This window comes from Pseudophryne corroboree, chromosome 2 (genome assembly GCF_028390025.1).
Source record: "Pseudophryne corroboree isolate aPseCor3 chromosome 2, aPseCor3.hap2, whole genome shotgun sequence".
NCBI classification, from domain to species: domain Eukaryota; kingdom Metazoa; phylum Chordata; class Amphibia; order Anura; family Myobatrachidae; genus Pseudophryne; species Pseudophryne corroboree.
Genome location: NC_086445.1, coordinates 863146425 through 863156536, shown reverse-complemented (window position 1 = coordinate 863156536; position 10112 = coordinate 863146425). Strand labels below are relative to the sequence as shown.

Sequence of the window (10112 nt, the reverse complement as noted above, 5' to 3'; positions counted from 1 at the left end):
GACATCACCATTACCGGCAATTGCTCCGCCTCCACACCAACATCGTCCTCATACATGTCGACACACACGTACCGACACACAGCAGACACACAGGGAATGCTCTGATAGAAGACAGGACCCCACTAGCCCTTTGGGGAGACAGAGGGAGAGTTTGCCAGCACACACCAAAGCGCTAAAATTATATAGGAACAACCTTATATAAGTGTTGTTTCCTTATAGCTGCTTAAATATATATAATATCGCCAAAAAATGCCCCCCCTCTCTGTTTTTTACCCTGTTTCTGTAGTGCAGTGCAGGGGAGAGCCTGGGAGCCTTCCTAGCAGCGGAGCTGTGTAGGAAAATGGCGCTGTGTGCTGAGGAGATAGGCCCCGCCCCCTATTCCGGCGGGCTCTTCTCCCGGTTTTTCTGAGACCTGGCAGGGGTGAAATACATCCATATAGCCTCATGGACTATATGTGATGTATTCTTTTTAGCCAGAAAGGTATTAACATTGCTGCCCAGGGCGCCCCCCCCAGCGCCCTGCACCCTCAGTGACCGCCGGTGTGAAGTGTGCCTGAGCGCAATGGCGCACAGCTGCAGTGCTGTGCGCTACCTCATGAAGACTGAAAAGCCTTCAGCCGCCGGTTTCTGGACCTCTTCTTACTTCGGCATCTGCAAGGGGGTCGGCGGCGCGGCTCCGGTGACCCATCCAGGCTGTACCTGTGATCGTCCCTCTGGAGCTAGTGTCCAGTAGCCTAAGAAGCAAATCCATCCTGCACGCAGGTGAGTTCACTTCTTCTCCCCTAGGTCCCTCGTTGCAGTGAGCCTGTTGCCAGCAGGACTCACTGAAAATAATAAAACTATCAAAACTTTTACTCTAAGCAGCTCTTTATGAGAGCCACCTAGATTGCACCCTGCTCGGACGGGCACAAAAACCTAACTGAGGCTTGGAGGAGGGTCATAGGGGGAGGAGCCAGTACACACCACCTAGTGGTCAAACTTTTAAATTTTGTGCCCTGTCTCCTGCGGAGCCGCTATCCCCATGGTCCTGACGGAGTCCCCAGCATCCACTAGGACGTCAGAGAAATTAAAGATATTCACCGTGTTGCCCAAGCTCCTTATACTCATACCCACTACGAGCACGTAGTTAAACGGCACCTGATAGAAAGAACAGAGCATCCGGCCTCTGACATGATCCATGAATCCACCGGGATTCAGTTTCTAATCGCGTTAGATTTCACTCGCACCGCCAGAGGAGTGTTGAATTATAAATACATATCTGCGCTTGCAAATTTGTTAGATAATATCACTGAAATGTATGATGACACGTTTAGGTATACTGGAAGAGAACTTCAAGCTTATAAAACAGAACTGGTACAGCATAGAATGGTTCTCAATTACCTCACAGCAGTGACAGGCGGATATTGTGTCACACTGGCAACACAGTACGGCGTGAAATGTTGCACATATATTACGAATAGCACCGAGGATCCGGTCGAGGTCATAGACCAAAAGATGGACGATATTCTCCAACTGAAGTGGGAATTTCGCAGGAGACACAATCTCACTCTTGCTGCTGTAGGTAATGAGCTGACTGGTTGGGTGTCATGGTTGAACCCGCGAAATTGGTTCTCTGGTTTAGGAGAATGGGCTCAAGGAGTCATAATGGATGTTGGGAAGTTTCTTCTATGTATCTTAGGTGTTGTCATAGCCATTGGCTAGATATTTAGATGCGGTCAGGCTTTAATGAAGTGCAAACGTCGTACCAGGGTAATGAGTCTAAGGAGTGAGGAAATTATAATTCCAATGGATTTAATTTATGACCCAAATGTAGAAACAATGATGTGATGAAAATGCGATTTCTACGGTCCGTTTCTTTCACCTGTTTTTCTGGTTTTTCCAAGGTAAAACGACCCACTTTTGACGAGGAATTTGATGATCCGGTATACAGACAACTGATGGATTAAAGAAGAAGTTTTGACAACCTTATACACAGATATTTGATGAACAATGCCATAGACCCCCAGTTTCCCTAGAAATTTTAAAATTACGCTAGCCCAACACTTTTGTAAGCCTATGGACATTGACAAAGCTTTTTGCCCACACGCCTTTTGGCAAAAGCACAAAGAAGACTGCATTCAACAGACACCGAACAAGACTTCAACCGACAAATGTTCATTAACCTGACATAGAATACCACTGCATTTACCGTAATTATGTCTTTTCTTCATCTCTACAACCTTCAGGTAATTACACACATAGTCGATAGGGAATACAGGCACAGATATCAGCAATCACATATTCCCCCATTCATGTATCATCAACTAAAATGTGCTCCCCCATTTTGTTGCAACCAAAACCCGAAAAGAGCTCGGTAAAGTTTGACAGCCCATCCACAGACCCGTACCACGGGATAAGAAGGAATTCAAATGTATACTTCGCAATACCTCGAAGCTTGATTTAAAACACGTACGGCACGATGATACATGACCCCCCAAACATGGATTCATACACACATGCTTCTACTATCCCACTAGGTCATACCCTCTTCACACCTTCTCCTCTCTCCTCCCTTACCCAACCATGGAAATGTATTAACCCCTGACATATATTTTTCTCGTTTTGAAATGTTTTAGGAAGTGGCAGTTATTGTTGACTGCCAAAGGGTGGACTGTCAAAGTCAGAAAAATATCACTATGCACACTGCCATATTTGCACCTCATATGTGTCCCTGCTGCGCATGCGTGCGCTCTCCCGTGCGTGCGCATACTCGCTGTTGCGGGCACCCGCAGGCGCACGGTATGCGCATTTACGGTAGAGATTGTATGCGTCTAGCGGGCGACTCTTTCGTTACATATTTTCACCATATAATGTATTTTGTAGATTATGGTCCCTTTGATAGAATCTGAAAGTATGGTTAATGTAGAATGTTCATGTACAGAGAAGTCCCTCTTTGTTTGATACGAAGGGTCAGACAGGAGTAATACAGTGGTGTTTAGTATCCATCGGAAGAGTATTTAATTAGCAATATTCCGGTGTTGGTTTGAAGCGAATTAATCGCTCGTGCGAATAGTTATGGACATAAGAAGTTTATGTCCATTTACTATTATTTGCACTTACTTATCCATGCGGCGGGAAACCTAGTTTCCCACCCACCTGAGCAGTTGGAAATTGTCACAGCCCACCTGTATGAATCAACCTATGACCTTTTGTTATAATGCGAGGAGGAATTCCTGTGTCCAATGAACAATGAGATTGTAGGGACCATTGAATTGTATTGTGTGTGGGGCATAAATAGACAAGCCGATCACATCCAGCTCACTCTTCAACGGTTCTCATTGCTGATAATCGGGAGCTGGATGTCCAGAGGCGCATGCGATCGTTCCCCTTTGTGCGTAAGTTTTTCTCCGCAATCATATTGTCTTCCTTGTTATTCTGAGCCATATCTCTCCATATCTCTCTCTCTCTCTCTCTCTCCTCCTTCTCTCGTATTCTCTTAAACGTAATAGTATTGTATTGTATTTCCTGTGTAGTTATCTGGTTAGTTAGTCTATGTTATATTGTAGTGTATGACTTGTATTGTATTAATTCTTTTGCAAGTATAACATTCATAATATATATATATATATAAGGCGTTGGACCCTAAGATCAGGTATCTGTGTATTTCTCATAGTGTTAAGTATTTTCAGAGCGTCGGTGACGCTCGAACAGCTTTTAAGTTAATAAGGTTACACTGTGTTGCATCTACACCCTATCTCTACACTAAGGTTTTGCTGCATAATACACTGTTTATGGTTTAGATATAAAGGTTTAACATTGTGAGCGTCTGCGCCGCTGGTGATCTCCTCGTGGTCCCGAGCGTCCGCTACGCTATAGCGAATCATTACATTAGTCGGCAGCCAATAGCGTGCCTGCCTGTGATCTCTTGGCCGTGAGCGAACGTGATGCTTGAGCGTCTCGACCACGGCTAAGCGATTGTTACGCAACGTGCGTACCCTTACGGTACTCCATACGTAAATAGCGTACAGTGTTCTTAGGCCTCATAAAGGGTTTTAAATAAGATAAATATTTAGCTTTATCAGTATGTATGTATGTATGTATGTGTGCATATACATGCGTGTGTGTGTGTGTGTGTGTGTGTGTGTGTGTGTGTATATATATATATATATATATATATATATAATGACAAAAAGTAGGCACTCACTGTAGATGTTGCTCAATACCGAGGTGCCATCCTTCTGTGTAATAGGTGGCATGCCCCCCTCCGTGCAGTAAAAACCAGGCGGAACTCAGTCTCTGTGAGTAAATCAATGTATTTTAGTACAAAAGGCATAGTGTACCGACGTTTCAACACAAAGCGTTGTTTTTCTTCAAGCCTACAGTAAAGCACCTTGAAAAAAATGCCCATTGAAACGTCGGTACACTATGCTTTTATACTTTAATACATTGATTTACTCACAAAGACTACTAAGTGCCGCCTGGTTTCCACTGCACGGAGGGGTGCATGCCAGTCTCCACCCAGGGAACTATTGCACCATATACACACAGAGTGACACACAAACACATATACACAAACACACACACAAACATACATACACAAACATACATACACACATACATAAATGACTACAAATACAAACATACACACAGTTACAGTATGTGCATACCCTTCCACCAGGCGCTGGCAGCAGACGGGCAGCAGTGTGAGGATGGAGGGAACTTGCGCCGCCAGCAGCTCCCCCTTCACCCCTCCGGACTGTCTATAGTAGAGAGCTATGGTAGCTCTATGTTGCTGCTGCAGTGTAGCGGCTCCGCGGTCGCGATTGCGGCTTTTACCTGAGACGGAGACAGCTGTGTCTCCGTCTCAAGAACAGAAGATTCAGCTCATCAGGGAAGGTTTCCAGGTACTTGGAAACCCCCCTGCGTGCGCCACTGAACACAGTGTAGAAACGCTTGTTAACAGGAGTTGGCCAGTGTGGGTATTTTCGGTGGCCCAGGGTGCCCCTCACAGCGGGACCCGCCGCAGTGTGTGTCCGTCTGAGCCTCCCTGGAGCGCAGCCTGCATACAGAGCTGCGCTCCTACCCTAGTGCCGCCATTCCCACCGGCGTCCCGCTAACCGGGTCATCTGCGCTGTACTCACCTCTCTTCAGACTTCAGGCTCTGTTAGGGGGTGGCGGCGTGCTGTGGGAGGGTACGCTGCACCATGGTGTGGCCTGCGAATAGCTCCCTCAGGAGCTCAGTGTCCTGCCAGCAGAGAAATGGTACCATTAACTCTAAGAAAGTTAAGCCGTTCTCCCCACTAAGTCCCACGAAGCAGTCAGAACATCCCTGACTGAAAATAACAAACATTAAAAATAAAACCAGAAAAGCTCTAGGAGCTCTCCAAAGCGTGACCAACTCCTCCGGGCACATTTTCTAAACTGAGTCTGGTAGGAGGGGCATGCAGTGAGGAGCCAGCCCACACTATTAATTTCTTAAAGTGCCCATGGCTCATAGTGGACCCATTTATACCCCATGGTACTAATGTGGACACCCCAGTATCCTCTAGGACGCAAGAGAGAGAGAGAGAGATACACATATACACACACACACACACACACACACACACACACACACACACACACACAGCTATATCTATACATATAATATAACTGCAGTGCACTATCTCAGTCTATCCGATTTGACACTGCCATTTCACCAGAGCCTCTGTACTAACACGCATCAGTCACATACATTCACGCGCATACTGCAGATAATCCTTATCACTGCTCACTGCCAGGGTTTATAAAGTAGGGGGCCGACTGAACGAATTAAACAGAAGAAAAACTGCATTGTATCACTGCAAGGACATGTGGGGGCGCAGGTCGTTGTCATGACAAGAACTACAGCCCCCAAAATAAGCTTGTTTTCTTCTCATCCAAAAGACTCCTGGGAATGTAGTTTTCGCAAGACCAACGTGCTCTCAGGCTAATACAGGGGAAACTACATTCCCCATCATGCATCACAGTCCCCTGTGCGGAGGCGACAGAGAGGGGGCGTCTCCCTGTGTGTATCTGGTGCCCTCTAGTGCTTCTGTGTGAATATTACACCTGGTACCTGTCAGCTGCAGAAGGGATCGCGGCTAGAGAGACCGAGGTAAGAACAGGCAATTAGTACGTTGCTCTGCTGGTGGAGATAAACTGCCGTGTATCTTGGATTACTGGTAATATTGGAAAGATCTGTAGAAAATCCTCTTCTTGATATTGCTATAGGTCCAGTCATCACCTCTACATTTACAGTAGCGACAGTAGCGTCATTCCTATTACAGATATGCAGTACACTTTGCATACTGTATGTGGGAAGATATATGTGAATAATTTTCCAGGCTGAATAATGTAGTTCTTCCTAGCTGTGCATGAGATTATTGATCTTTGCTTATCTGCATGTGCTGTGTGAGGACTCACTTGTTCCTGCTGCTGGAGAGACTCTGCAGTGTATTGCATTTGCAAACCTCTATACCTCTCTAATAACCGTGTTCCTATGGTTTATCTAAAGAAAAATACAATATTGATCTTCGTGTTATTTCAACGATCTATATCAGAGGTTCCCAAACGCGGTCCTCAAGGCACCTCAACAGTCCAGGATTTAGGTATAGCCATGGCTCAGCACAGATGGTTAAATTAAATTTACTTACAGTAGGTGCTAATTAAGTCACCTGTGGCCAAGCATGGATACATTTAAAACCTGGACCGTTGGGGTGCCTTGAGGACCGCGTTTGAGAACCTCTGATCTATATACTGTAATTGTATACTGTAACTGTTTCCTGCTGCTGTATAATTTATTGGGGTATGGGTCGTTAGGTCGACTCAACTTAGGTCAACAGTCATTAGGTCGACTTGAACATTAGGTCGACATGGACATTAGGTCGACGTGTACTAGGTCGACAGGTGAACAGGTCAACATGAGTTTTTGGACTTTTTTTTGGTGTAGTATTCTTCGTAAAGTGACGGGGAACCCCAATTAGTGCACCGTGTCCCCTCGCTTAGCTCGCAAACCTGTTTTCCGGTAACCTGTGAGCTAAGCGAGCCATGCGAGGGGACACGGTAGTCCACGTGGATTGTCAAGTATGGAAAAATCCAAAAAATGAAGAATTAAAAAAACCCCAAAAACCTCATGTTGACCTTTTGACCTGTCGACCTAATACATGTCGACCTAATGCTCAAGTCCACTTTCAGTGGTCGACCTAACGACCGTATCCCATTTATTATGAGTATAGTGCACTTACATGAGTGGGGATAGGAAAGTAATATGTCCCAAGAAGATAAAGAAATACACACTGCAGGAAAACAAATATAGAAAACACAACTGGAATATGTAAGACATTTATCTTCTGTACATGAATGAATTGGTGTGTATTAGTACTGACATATCACATATCTAATGTGTTTTTAGTTTTAGTTACCATTTCAGCAGCCTTTCATTCCTAGCAGTGCTGTAGTCTGATCTTACTTTACTAATTGAAAGGCTTATTAATTCTCATTATCAGCCCTCATTTGGGATCAAGACATTTTTATTCAGTAGAATTAAGAGAACACATACTCTTAGAAGTAACAGTGTGCCCTGTTGAGAATACTGAAAAAGTTTGTTTTCAGTTTTTTAATAAACAGGAATCACATCATGAAAGTAGCGAGATATTCTGATTTAGTTATATTAAGTTACGTCCTTTCATACTTTTGTTCTAATAATTATTAAAAGTAAGTGAAGGATAACATTTAAATAACATGTAGCCATGTACTAGTAAGTAAATCCAGTGTGCACTAGGGATTACTATTCCTGGAAATGAGAATGAGCGATATGCACCTATAAAGAGTGCACAGTACTAAATAGAATGAGCGCTATATACCTATAAAGGTGCGCAGTACTAGATAGAATGAGAGATATGTACCTATAAAGAGTGCACAGTACTAAATAGAATGAGAGATATGTACCTATAAAGAGTGCACAGTACTAAATAGAATGAGCGATATGTACCTATAAAGAGTGCACAGAACTAAATAGAATGAGAGATATGTACCTATAAAGAGTGCACAGTACTAAATAGAATGAGAGATATGTACCTATAAAGAGTGCACAGTACTAAATAGAATGTGCGATATGTACCTATAAAGAGTGCACAGTACTTAATAGAATGAGCGATATGTACCTATAAAGAGTGCACAGAACTAAATAGAATGAGCGATATGTACCTATAAAGAGTGCGCAGTACTAGATAGAAGGAGCCATATGTACCTATAAAGAGTGTACAGTACTAAATAGAATGAGCGCTATATACCTATAAAGGTGCGCAGTACTAGATAGAATGAGCAATATGCACCTATAAAGGGTGCACAGTACTAAATAGAATGAGCGATATGTACCTATAAAGGGTGCACAGTGCTAAATAGAATGAGCGATATATACCTATAAAGGGTGCACAGTACTAAATAGAATTAGCGATATGTATCTATAAAGAGTGCGCAGTACTAAATAGAATGAGCGATATGTACCTATAAAGGGTGCACAGAACTAAATAGAATGAGCGATATGTACCTATAAAGAGTGCACAGAACTAAATAGAATGAGCGATATGCACCTATAAAGGGTGCACAGTACTAAATAGAATGAGCGATATGTACCTATAAAGAGTGCACAGTACTTAATAGATTGAGCGATATGTACCTATAAAGAGTGCACAGAACTAAATAGAATGAGCGATATGTACCTATAAAGAGTGTGCAGTACTAGATAGAAGGAGCCATATGTACCTATAAAGAGTGTACAGTACTAAATAGAATGAGCGCTATATACCTATAAAGGTGCGCAGTACTAGATAGAATGAGCAATATGCACCTATAAAGGGTGCACAGTACTAAATAGAATGAGCGATATGTACCTATAAAGGGTGCACAGTGCTAAATAGAATGAGCGATATGTACCTATAAAGGGTGCGCAGTACTAAATAGAATGAGCGATATGTACCTATAAAAGGTGCACAGTGCTAAATAGAATGAGCGATATATACCTATAAAGGGTGCACAGTACTAAATAGAATGAGCGATATGTACCTATAAAGGGTGCACAGTACTAAACAGAATGAGCGATATGTACCTATAAAGGGTGCGCAGTACTAAATAGAATGAGCGATATGTACCTTTAAAGGGTGCACAGTGCTAAATAGAATGAGCGATATGTACCTATAAAGAGTGCACAGTACTAAATAGAATGAGCGATATGTACCTATAAAGGGTGCGCAGTACTAGATAGAATGAGCGATATGTACCTATAAAGGGTGCACAGTACTAAATAGAATGAGCGATATGCACCTATAAAGAGTGCACAGTACTAGATAGAATGAGCGATATGTACCTATAAAGGGTGCGCAGTACTAAATAGAATGAGCGATATGCTCCTATAAAGGGTGCACAGTATTGTGACAGAAGGGAATTAATATTCATCTGTGTAATATGTTGGTGCTACTGTATATAAATAAATGATAGTAAAAAGTTATATTAATGCATGCATTTTTCATTAAATACTTGTAATTAATATTTTATAGTTTTTAATGGATGATCTATGTGTTAAAGCAGGTTCCCAAAACACTATTTGTACAACAGTGACCTTTTTACTCAGGTTCTCTCTTCGTCATTTCTTATCTCTTTGCTGTTCTGTGTGAAGCCAATGATAGAACTAGGGACTCCACTGGCTCTCTAGAAACCAATATTCTTCATTGCTAATGCTGTGACAGTGTAACATGGCAGTTTAAACACAACATAGACATAGAGATCTCTATAACCCAGTCAATGGGGATGTAGTTATATGACCGGCACAATACCTCCGCCTGCATCCCGAACCCTGAAATTCCTGACAGTCGGCATGCCAACGTTAAAGGGACTATTCCCACGACACCCATACAGTGGAAATAGAACCTGTGGCGAGCACTACTCGCCACTGAGCCCGAATCGTGGTGAGTGCAGCAAACCCATAAGGGGTGTAGTTTTCCTGAATCTGAGAAATTAAATGGGGTGTGTGATGATGCGTGGGTTTCCCCCGATAACAACTGATAATTTCTAAAATGTTATTGGCATTATATCCTTTCCCGCCAGAGGTTAGGGTG

At 43.1% G+C, this 10112-nt stretch overlaps 1 protein-coding gene across 1 annotated transcript in view; it reads left to right on the top strand.

Moving 5' to 3' along the window:
* The first annotated feature begins 6016 nt into the window (after window positions 1-6016).
* The window catches only part of SPECC1 (sperm antigen with calponin homology and coiled-coil domains 1), a 1059948-nt gene continuing 1055852 nt past the window's right edge, over window positions 6017-10112 (top strand). Inside the window, exon 1 of the mRNA XM_063955878.1 lies at window positions 6017-6115. The gene's annotated coding sequence lies outside the window, so the exon portion shown is untranslated. The remainder of the gene's footprint in view (window positions 6116-10112) is intronic.